The 9,860-nt window shown below is 47.9% G+C and overlaps 1 pseudogene; it reads right to left on the bottom strand.

The window, feature by feature from the left end:
- Nucleotides 1-805: 805 nt before the first annotated feature.
- On the bottom strand, nucleotides 806-1,678 carry LOC120046006 (annotated as a pseudogene).
- Between the last annotated feature and the right edge of the window lie 8,182 nt (nucleotides 1,679-9,860).

The raw sequence follows: 9,860 nt of genomic DNA, 5'->3' as shown, positions 1-9,860 counted from the left end.
GTCTAAACCCTGTCTAAGACGGGGGAGGGACGGTTCTACTAAGCTATATGGAATCGTTTTAAGAAGATCATACCAAGGATCATTTAGCTATTTGATTTTGAATTGTAAGACCTATTGAAGTATAAAACAATAATACAAAATACATTAAAAAAACTAACAAAATTATTTGATGATGGCCTTACTGCTATTAGCCCACACAAACACATTGAATAACATATTCACTACATGGAACAACAGATAGTCCCAATTTTTTACATGTATTTAACCCCCTTATTTTTGGCACTAAACAGTCAAAGCCCTGTCTAAGCTGGGGGGGGGGGGTATTTAGCTATATAGAATTGTTTTAAGAGGGTCATATCAAGGATAATTTTGCCGTATGATTTTGAATTTTAAGACCCCTTGAAGTAACAGAGCATGTCCTCCTGTTATCCCTCCATACCCAGCCGTGGAGGGAGAGAAAAAGAGAAGGATGAGGAGAGGAGGAGAATGAGAGAAAGACCTCCAGACACAGAGAGATAAGTAGAGCTCAGTTAACTGTGTGTGACACTAGGAGAAATACAAATGTAGTCTTTCTGAGCCGCGGCACATACAGGGATAAGACCACAGAGAAAGAGAGAGGAGAGAGAGTAAAAGTTTAAGAAATAATGAAAGATAGAGAGATAGTTTGAGAGATAAAGAACGATAGAGAGAAAGAGAGAGTTTGAGAGATAAAGATAGACCGAGAGGGAAAGAGAGAGAGATAGATGAAGAGTTTGAGTTTTCAAGAAGCTTTATAGGGTCTGGGAACCCACAACACAATAAACACTCAAACAACAAAGCAGATCTCATGGGCATCTGAATCAGCCCAAATGACCACTTCTACTGTAGCCTTCCCAAGGATGTCCAGGCTAACCAAGCCTTCCCAGGGGTGTCCAGGCTAAACGAGCCTTCCCAGGGGTGTCCAGGCTAAACAAGCCTTCCCAGGAGTGTCCAGGCTAACCAAGCCTTCCCAGGGGTGTCCAGGCTAACCAAGCCTTCCCAGTGGTGTCCAGGCTAACCAAGCCTTCCCAGGGGTGTCCAGGCTTAACAAGATAGTAAAGATTTGATGGTTTCCCTTTGTCATCAAGGCTTCAAGATCTGGAAACTGCTCACGTGGACAGCAGAATGCTATCCGCCCGAAGGCTGTCACATGATCTACTGTTTCAACAATGTTGTGAAGCTCTAGTGTACACTGAGTGTCTGAATCCCATCAGCACAGTGTTCTTCTCCTCATTGTTCTCTTTCACCTTCATCCCCAGAAGGGAGGAGCAGCAGTGTATTGATTCCTGCAGGTCAGACGCTGCCAGACTCGCATTCTGCACAGGATCATTGGGAGGCTGATCTTTGTCCACCAGGTAGAAGTGATAACCTCCTGGGGCCTCAACCAGATAGAGGTCCTTTCCAACCTCAGTGAAGGGCCAACCAAGCCGCTTAGCATGGTTGACAGCCTGGCTTGACTGCAGAGTCAAACCGAGGAAGTCATTGCCTAGGCAAAATTCTCCCACACCATAACCGTAGAACAGTTCAGCCACAAAGTCATCAACCTCTGGAGCAAAGCCGACCATTGTTTGCTCCATTTTTCATCATAAGGGCCTTTACAAGTTACCTTACATCCTTCTTCAAACTCTTTGTAACGCAAAATCGTCATGCCAGAGCACATCTCTGTTAAAGGTGGCCGTTTTGCTTCTGTCAACCACTTTAAAAACAAAATGCAAGGCACGAATCAAAGCCACTATGATCCAAGTGAGTTTGCTATGTACTATACGATTATGTATCATGCTTAGTTTGTCTACGTTGATTAAGGATCCTTTCAATTGATTGCCATATAGAAAAGAGAAAGGAAAAACAGAAGAAACAGCAGAGAAACAAGACAGAGAGAAAAAACACCCTATGAGTCATGATCATTGTTTTAATTTTATCTTAACCTTACCACGTTTCCCACTTCCTTTTGCTGCCATAACAGCAGTAACAAATTTCATCAAGCGAAAACGCTTCTTCTCACCCAACTGGTCTAACCCCACCATCTTCTGTAACATCACAGCTGACCTCACAAACTTATCAAGATCAAATACATCAATTTGACAGATTTCCCAAAAGTCTGATTCAGGAAACTCTTTACCTCCTCTAAATTGTAAATTGAGTCGTCACCAGCTGCTGTCATATCAAAAGAGATGTCCATATCCTTCTCCTGATCCTCCTCAACTGAGGCCACAGACCCCTGACTCCCCTCAGGCACATCCCTCTCAACACTCCCCACTTGTACCCCATCACACGTACCGGGTATGTCCTCCACTACCTGGAAGACTATTCCCTCCTAAACCCCCTCCTGTACACCATCACTCGTACCGGGTATCTCCTCCACTACCTGGAAGACTATTCCCTCCTAAACCCCCTCCTGTACCCCATCACTCGTACCGGGTATCTCCTCCACTACCTGGAAGACTATTCCCTCCTAAACCCCCTCCTGTACCCCATCACTCGTACCGGGTATGTCCTCCACTACCTGGAAGACTATTCCCTCCTAAACCCCCTCCTGTACCCGATCACTCGTACCGGGTATCTCCTCCACTACCTGGAAGACTATTCCCTCCTAAACCCCCTCCTGTACCCCATCACTCGTACCGGGTATCTCCTCCACTACCTGGAAGACTATTCCCTCCTAAACCCCCTCCTGTACCCCATCACTCGTACCGGGTATCTCCTCCACTACCTGGAAGACTATTCCCTCCTAAACCCCCTCCTGTACCCCATCACTCCTACCGGGTATCTCCTCCACTACCTGGGAGACTGCCGGTCCACCTCTCCTTACATCAGCGGGCCCAGGCGTTACGAGGACCACCTGCATCCCTCCCTCCGCCTTCTCTCTTTTCGGGCAAGCATGTCACTTATGGCCAACATCCCCACACTCAAAACACCATTGACTGCTCGTACTAGCATGAGCCATATACAGTCTGTTGACATACCTAACTTTAAACGATAACTCCAACGATAACTCCAAACTCCAGTGAGTCCAAAAACACAAACACCTGTCGCCAAAACGACATAACCTGTTTCAAAGCCAGGTGTTTGCAACCAAGCGGAATAATCTTAATTGAACTTGCAAACTTCCCATACCGCAATAATTCGCGCTCCAATAGCTCATTGGGAATAAACGGCGATACATACGAAATCGTTACCCTTGTTGACGGAGAAAAAAGCTGCGTAACTTGAATAAACATACCTTTAAGAAGTACGCCATGCTCAACAATACGATCAACAAGACGCTCTTCTTCAAGAAAAGCCACCACCGCTTTATTCATCCGTGATGCATAAGCAACATTCTCATAGCCTACCTTCTCTCCTACGGAGACCAGAAACTCCTCCACCGTGACAGTAGCTTCAGTAACACACCTAAAGCCGTGCGGAAGTGACAGGGACGGCGTCCCCATGTGGGTAGCCATCCCCGCTAAAACCATGGCAATTCTGACAAGAAATACAATATACTTAATTCTAACACAAAAATAATGATAACCTTAATCATGCAAAGAAAAAGGAAAACCACCAAGAAAAGTAAACAAGAAGGAAAACAAAGGCAATCTAACTCCAGACATCACTCGCACTCGCTCATATAATTCCCAGCACGCAGAGAAAGAGAATGAGAGAGATAAAGAAAGATAGACCGAGAGGGAAAGAGAGAGAGAGAGAGAGAGAGAGAGAGAGAGAGAGAGAGAGAGAGAGAGAGAGAGAGAGAGAGAGAGAGAGAGAGAGAGAGAGAGAGAGAGAGAGAGAGAGAGAGAGAGAGAGATGATGAGAGAGACATAACTTTTTGTCTTTCTTTAATGATCAATTCTAATTTCATTAAAACCTCACCACCCAAAACTAATATCCCTGTACTGCAGTACTGCATACTCACCTTGCCCTCTACCACACAATACAAAACAACACCACATATCACAAAAAACAACTGTATATCCAACCCATCTTCCCCAACTGTATAGACAGCCCCTCAACACTCCATATCTCCTGAAACATCTTCCCCAACTGTACAGACAGCCCCCCCAACACTCCATATCTCCTGAAACATCTTCCCCAACTGTACAGACAGCCCCCCAACACTCCATATCTCCTGAAACATCTTCCCCAACTGTACAGACAGCCCCCCAACACTCCATATCTCCTGAAACATCTTCCCAAACTGTACAGACAACCCCCCCCAACACTCTATATCTCCTGAAACATCTTCCCCAACTGTATAGACAGCCCCCCAACACTCCATATCTCCTGAAACATCTTCCCCAACTGTACAGACAACCCCCCAACACTCCATATCTCCTGAAACATCTTCCCCAACTGTATAGACAGCCCCCCAACACTCCATATCTCCTGAAACATCTTCCCCAACTGTATAGACAGCCCCCCCAACACTCCATATCTCCTGAAACATCTTCCCCAACTGTACAGACAGCCCCCCCAACACTCCATATCTCCTGAAACATCTTCCCCAACTGTATAGACAGCCCCCCCAACACTCCATATCTCCTGAAACATCTTCCCCAACTGTATAGACAGCCCCCCCAACACTCCATATCTCCTGAAACATCTTCCCCAACTGTACAGACAGCCCCCCCAACACTCCATATCTCCTGAAACATCTTCCCCAACTGTACAGACAGCCCTCCCAACACTCCATATCTCCTGAAACATCTTCCCCAACTGTATAGACAGCCACCCAACACTCCATATCTCCTGAAACATCTTCCCCAACTGTATAGACAGCCCCCCCAACACTCCATATCTCCTGAAACATCTTCCCAAACTGTACAGACAGCCCCCCCAACACTCCATATCTCCTGAAACATCTTCCCCAACTGTATAGATAGCCCCCCAACACTCCATATCTCCTGAAACATGTTCCCCAACTGTATAGACAGCCCCCCAACACTCCATATCTCCTGAAACATCTTCCCCAACTGTATAGACTGCCCCCCCAACACTCCATATCTCCTGAAACATCTTCCCCAACTGTATAGACAGCCCCTCAACACTCCATATCTCCTGAAACATCTTCCCCAACTGTACAGACAGCCCCCCCAACACTCCATATCTCCTGAAACATCTTCCCCAACTGTATAGACAGCCACCCAACACTCCATATCTCCTGAAACATCTTCCCCAACTGTATAGACAGCCCCCCCAACACTCCATATCTCCTGAAACATCTTCCCAAACTGTACAGACAGCCCCCCAACACTCCATATCTCCTGAAACATCTTCCCCAACTGTATAGACAGCCCCCCAACACTCCATATCTCCTGAAATATCTTCCCCAACTGTATAGATAGCCCCCCAACACTCCATATCTCCTGAAACATGTTCCCCAACTGTATAGACAGCCCCCCAACACTCCATATCTCCTGAAACATCTTCCCCAACTGTATAGACAGCCCCTCAACACTCCATATCTCCTGAAACATCTTCCCCAACTGTACAGACAGCACCCCCAACACTCCATATCTCCTGAAACATCTTCCCCAACTGTACAGACAGCCCCCCCAACACTCCATATCTCCTGAAACATCTTCCCCAACTGTACAGACAGCCCCCCAACACTCCATATCTCCTGAAACATCTTCCCCAACTGTACAGACAGCCCCCCAACACTCCATATCTCCTGAAATATCTTCCCCAACTGTATAGACAGCCCCCCAACACTCCATATCTCCTGAAACATCTTCCCCAACTGTATAGACTGCCCCCCAACACTCCATATCTCCTGAAACATCTTCCCCAACTGTATAGACAGCCCCTCAACACTCCATATCTCCTGAAACATCTTCCCCAACTGTACAGACAGCCCCCCAACACTCCATATCTCCTGAAACATCTTCCCCAACTGTATAGACAGCCCCCCCAACACTCCATATCTCCTGAAACATCTTCCCCAACTGTACAGACAGCCCCCCCCAACACTCCATATCTCCTGAAACATCTTCCCCAACTGTATAGACAGCCCCCCCAACACTCCATATCTCCTGAAACATCTTCCCAAACTGTACAGACAGCCCCCCCAACGCTCCATATCTCCTGAAACTTCTTCCCCAACTGTATAGACAGCCCCCCAACACTCCATATCTCCTGAAACATCTCCCCCAACTGTATAGACAGCCCCCCAACACCATATCTCCTGAAACGTCTTCCCCAACTGTATAGACTGCCCCCCAACACTCCATATCTCCTGAAACATCTTCCCCAACTGTATAGACAGCCCCTCAACACTCCATATCGCCTGAAACATCTTCCCCAACTGTACAGACAGCCCCCCCAACACTCCATATCTCCTGAAACATCTTCCCCAACTGTATAGACAGCCACCCAACACTCCATATCTCCTGAAACATCTTCCCCAACTGTATAGACAGCCCCCCCAACACTCCATATCTCCTGAAACATCTTCCCAAACTGTACAGACAGCCCCCCAACACTCCATATCTCCTGAAACATCTTCCCCAACTGTACAGACAGCCCCCCAACACTCCATATCTCCTGAAACATCTTCCCTAACTGTATAGACAGCCCCCCAACACTCCATATCTCCTGAAACATCTTCCCCAACTGTATAGACTGCCCCCCAACACTCCATATCTCCTGAAACATCTTCCCCAACTGTATAGACAGCCCCTCAACACTCCATATCTCCTGAAACATCTTCCCCAACTGTACAGACAGCCCCCCCAACACTCCATATCTCCTGAAACATCTTCCCCAACTGTATAGACAGCCACCCAACACTCCATATCTCCTGAAACATCTTCCCCAACTGTACAGACAGCCCCCCAACACTCCATATCTCCTGAAACATCTTCCCTAACTGTATAGACAGCCCCCCAACACTCCATATCTCCTGAAACATCTTCCCCAACTGTATAGACTGCCCCCCAACACTCCATATCTCCTGAAACATCTTCCCCAACTGTATAGACAGCCCCTCAACACTCCATATCTCCTGAAACATCTTCCCCAACTGTACAGACAGCCCCCCCAACACTCCATATCTCCTGAAACATCTTCCCCAACTGTACAGACAGCCCCCCCAACACTCCATATCTCCTGAAACATCTTCCCAAACTGTACAGACAGCCCCCCAACACTCCATATCTCCTGAAACATCTTCCCAAACTGTACAGACAGCCCCCCAACACTCCATATCTCCTGAAACATCTCCCCCAACTGTATAGACAGCCCCCCAACACTCCATATCTCCTGAAACATCTTCCCCAACTGTATAGACAGCCCCCCAACACTCCATATCTCCTGAAACATCTTCCCAAACTGTACAGACAGCCCCCCCAACACTCCATATCTCCTGAAACATCTTCCCCAACTGTACAGACAGCCCCCCCAACACTCCATATCTCCTGAAACATCTTCCCCAACTGTACAGACAGCCCCCCAACAATCCATATCTCCTGAAACATCTTCCCAAACTGTACAGACAGCCCCCCCAACACTCCATATCTCCTGAAACATCTTCCCCAACTGTATAGACAGCCCCCCAACACTCCATATCTCCTGAAACATCTCCACACTTTTTATCATTTTATAGAACTCAAATTCCACCCCAAGGCGTGCAGAGACATCCCATGCAACAATAGTAAAGGGTCTGTTACCTTTGACCCTGTTCCTCCTTGTTAGCCAAATAGACAACTTATCCTGAGCAACAGAAAATTCAACAACACACATTTGGCCTTTCCTTATTTGAATACCTGTACCCCATTATAAACATCCTGACAGTAAACTCCACCCCCGACCTCTCACACAGACATTCCAACAGAGACAATAATGGCATTCACCTGGCGCACACAGAAAACACATGAATCACATTTTCACTCATGACACAGGAAGAACACCCCTGTCCGACTCCCGGTTCAACCCGTGCCAACCAACTGTTAGTGGCCAAGGCTCCATTTAGAACCCTCCAACTGGATGTCCTCTGACCTCTTTGCTACTGGGAGTTTGTCGAGCCCCCTCTAGCCCCCTGCCACTGATGTGCTTTCACTCCTGTTAGGCTCCTAATGTTCCTTACCTTAATGCAGAGGTTGTAGATTTAGGTTTACCTCCCACCCCCGCAAACTCCCCCTGGCTCAGAGTGTTAAAATCTAACAAATCCTCCAGACCCCTTTGCCAGTCCCCAGCCTCTTCCGTCACCTGCAGTGGCATAAACATTGGTGGCCCCTCCCCTTTTGTCCGCTCAAACACTCCACTTACAGGCTCAATATTACGGAGACTGTGGTCATTTGGCTGGCCAACTACCATCATCCAAAATTCCATGAACAACACAGAGCAGAGCAGTACCATGCCTCTGAGCAGAGCAGTACCATGCCTCAAAGCAGAGGCATGGTACAGCTCTGCTCTGAGGCATGGTACTGCTCTGCTCTGAGGCAAGGTACTGCTCTGCTCTGAGGCATGGTACTGCTCTGCTCTGAGGCTTGGTACTGCTCTGCTCTGAGGCATGGTGCTGCTCTGCTCTGAGGCATGGTACTGCTCTGCTCTGAGGCATGGTACTGCTCTGCTCTGAGGCATGGTACTGCTCTGCTCTGAGGCTTGGTACTGCTCTGCTCTGAGGCATGGTACTGCTCTGCTCTGAGGCATGGTACTGCTCTGCTCTGAGGCATGGTACTGCTCTGCTCTGAGGCATGATACTGCTTTGCTCTGAGGCATGGTACTGTTCTGCTCTGAGGCATGGTACTGCTCTGCTCTGAGGCATGGTACTGCTCTGCTCTGAGGCATGGTACTGCTCTGCTCTGAGGCATGGTACTGCTCTGCTCTGAGGCATGGTACTGCTCTGCTCTGAGGCATGGTACTGCTCTGCTCTGAGGCATGGTACTGCTCTGCTCTGAGGCATGGTACTGCTCTGCTCTGAGGCTTGGTACTGCTCTGCTCTGAGGCATGGTACTGCTCTGCTCTGAGGCATGGTACTGCTCTGCTCTGAGGCATGGTACTGCTCTGCTCTGAGGCATGGTACTGCTCTGCTCTGAGGCATGGTACTGCTCTGCTCTGTGTTGTTCATGGAATTTTGGATGATGGTAGTTGGCCAGCCAAATGACCACAGTCTCCGTAATATTTAGAGACACATTTTCTCCTCACCTCTGCTCCTGACTGCATGTGCTACCATAAAAATAGAAAGAATAGTCTAACCCTAGCAATTTGACTGGTAAACTCATGGGTACAGTCGCAATGGCTGCCTGGTATTGTGATGTAATAATTTCCATGGTAATGTAGCATGTTCAGGTTTCCTAGGTTTCTTTATAGGTTCTGGACTTTCTAGAGAGTTTTCCTAGCCACCGTGCTTCTACACCTGCATTGCTTGCTGTTTGGGGTTTTAGGCTGGGTTTCTGTACAGCACTTTGAGATATCAGCTGCCTCAGAGCAGAGCAGTACCATGCCTCAGAGCAGAGCAGTACCATGCCTCAGAGCAGAGCAGTACCAAGTCAGTCACAGAAGAGGCATGACAGAGTATAGTGGGTATCCACGGGTATCCATGACAGTATAGTGGGTATCCATGACACTAGCAAGCCTTAGTGAAAGGGGGAATAAGGTAGGAGAGAATGAGGGTGGAGAAGAAGGAGTGGGAGCACGGGGAATGAGGAGAGAACAAGGGAGAAGGAGTGGGACAATGACTAGGGAGGGAGGGAAGAAGGAGGAGTGTGATTGTCCAATATGTCTGGTGTTAAATCATGATATGAGATAGCCCTCAGGGAGCAAGCAGCCTATTTGTAGCTCCAGCCCCAGTCTCAGTCATTCATTAACAGCTAGCGACACCCATTAGTGTGTAGATAATCTGGGCTGAACAGGGGAGTGGAGAA

Source organism: Salvelinus namaycush, chromosome 4 (assembly GCF_016432855.1).
Source record: "Salvelinus namaycush isolate Seneca chromosome 4, SaNama_1.0, whole genome shotgun sequence".
Taxonomy (NCBI): Eukaryota; Metazoa; Chordata; class Actinopteri; order Salmoniformes; family Salmonidae; genus Salvelinus; species Salvelinus namaycush.
This window is presented reverse-complemented; position numbering and strand designations above follow the sequence as displayed.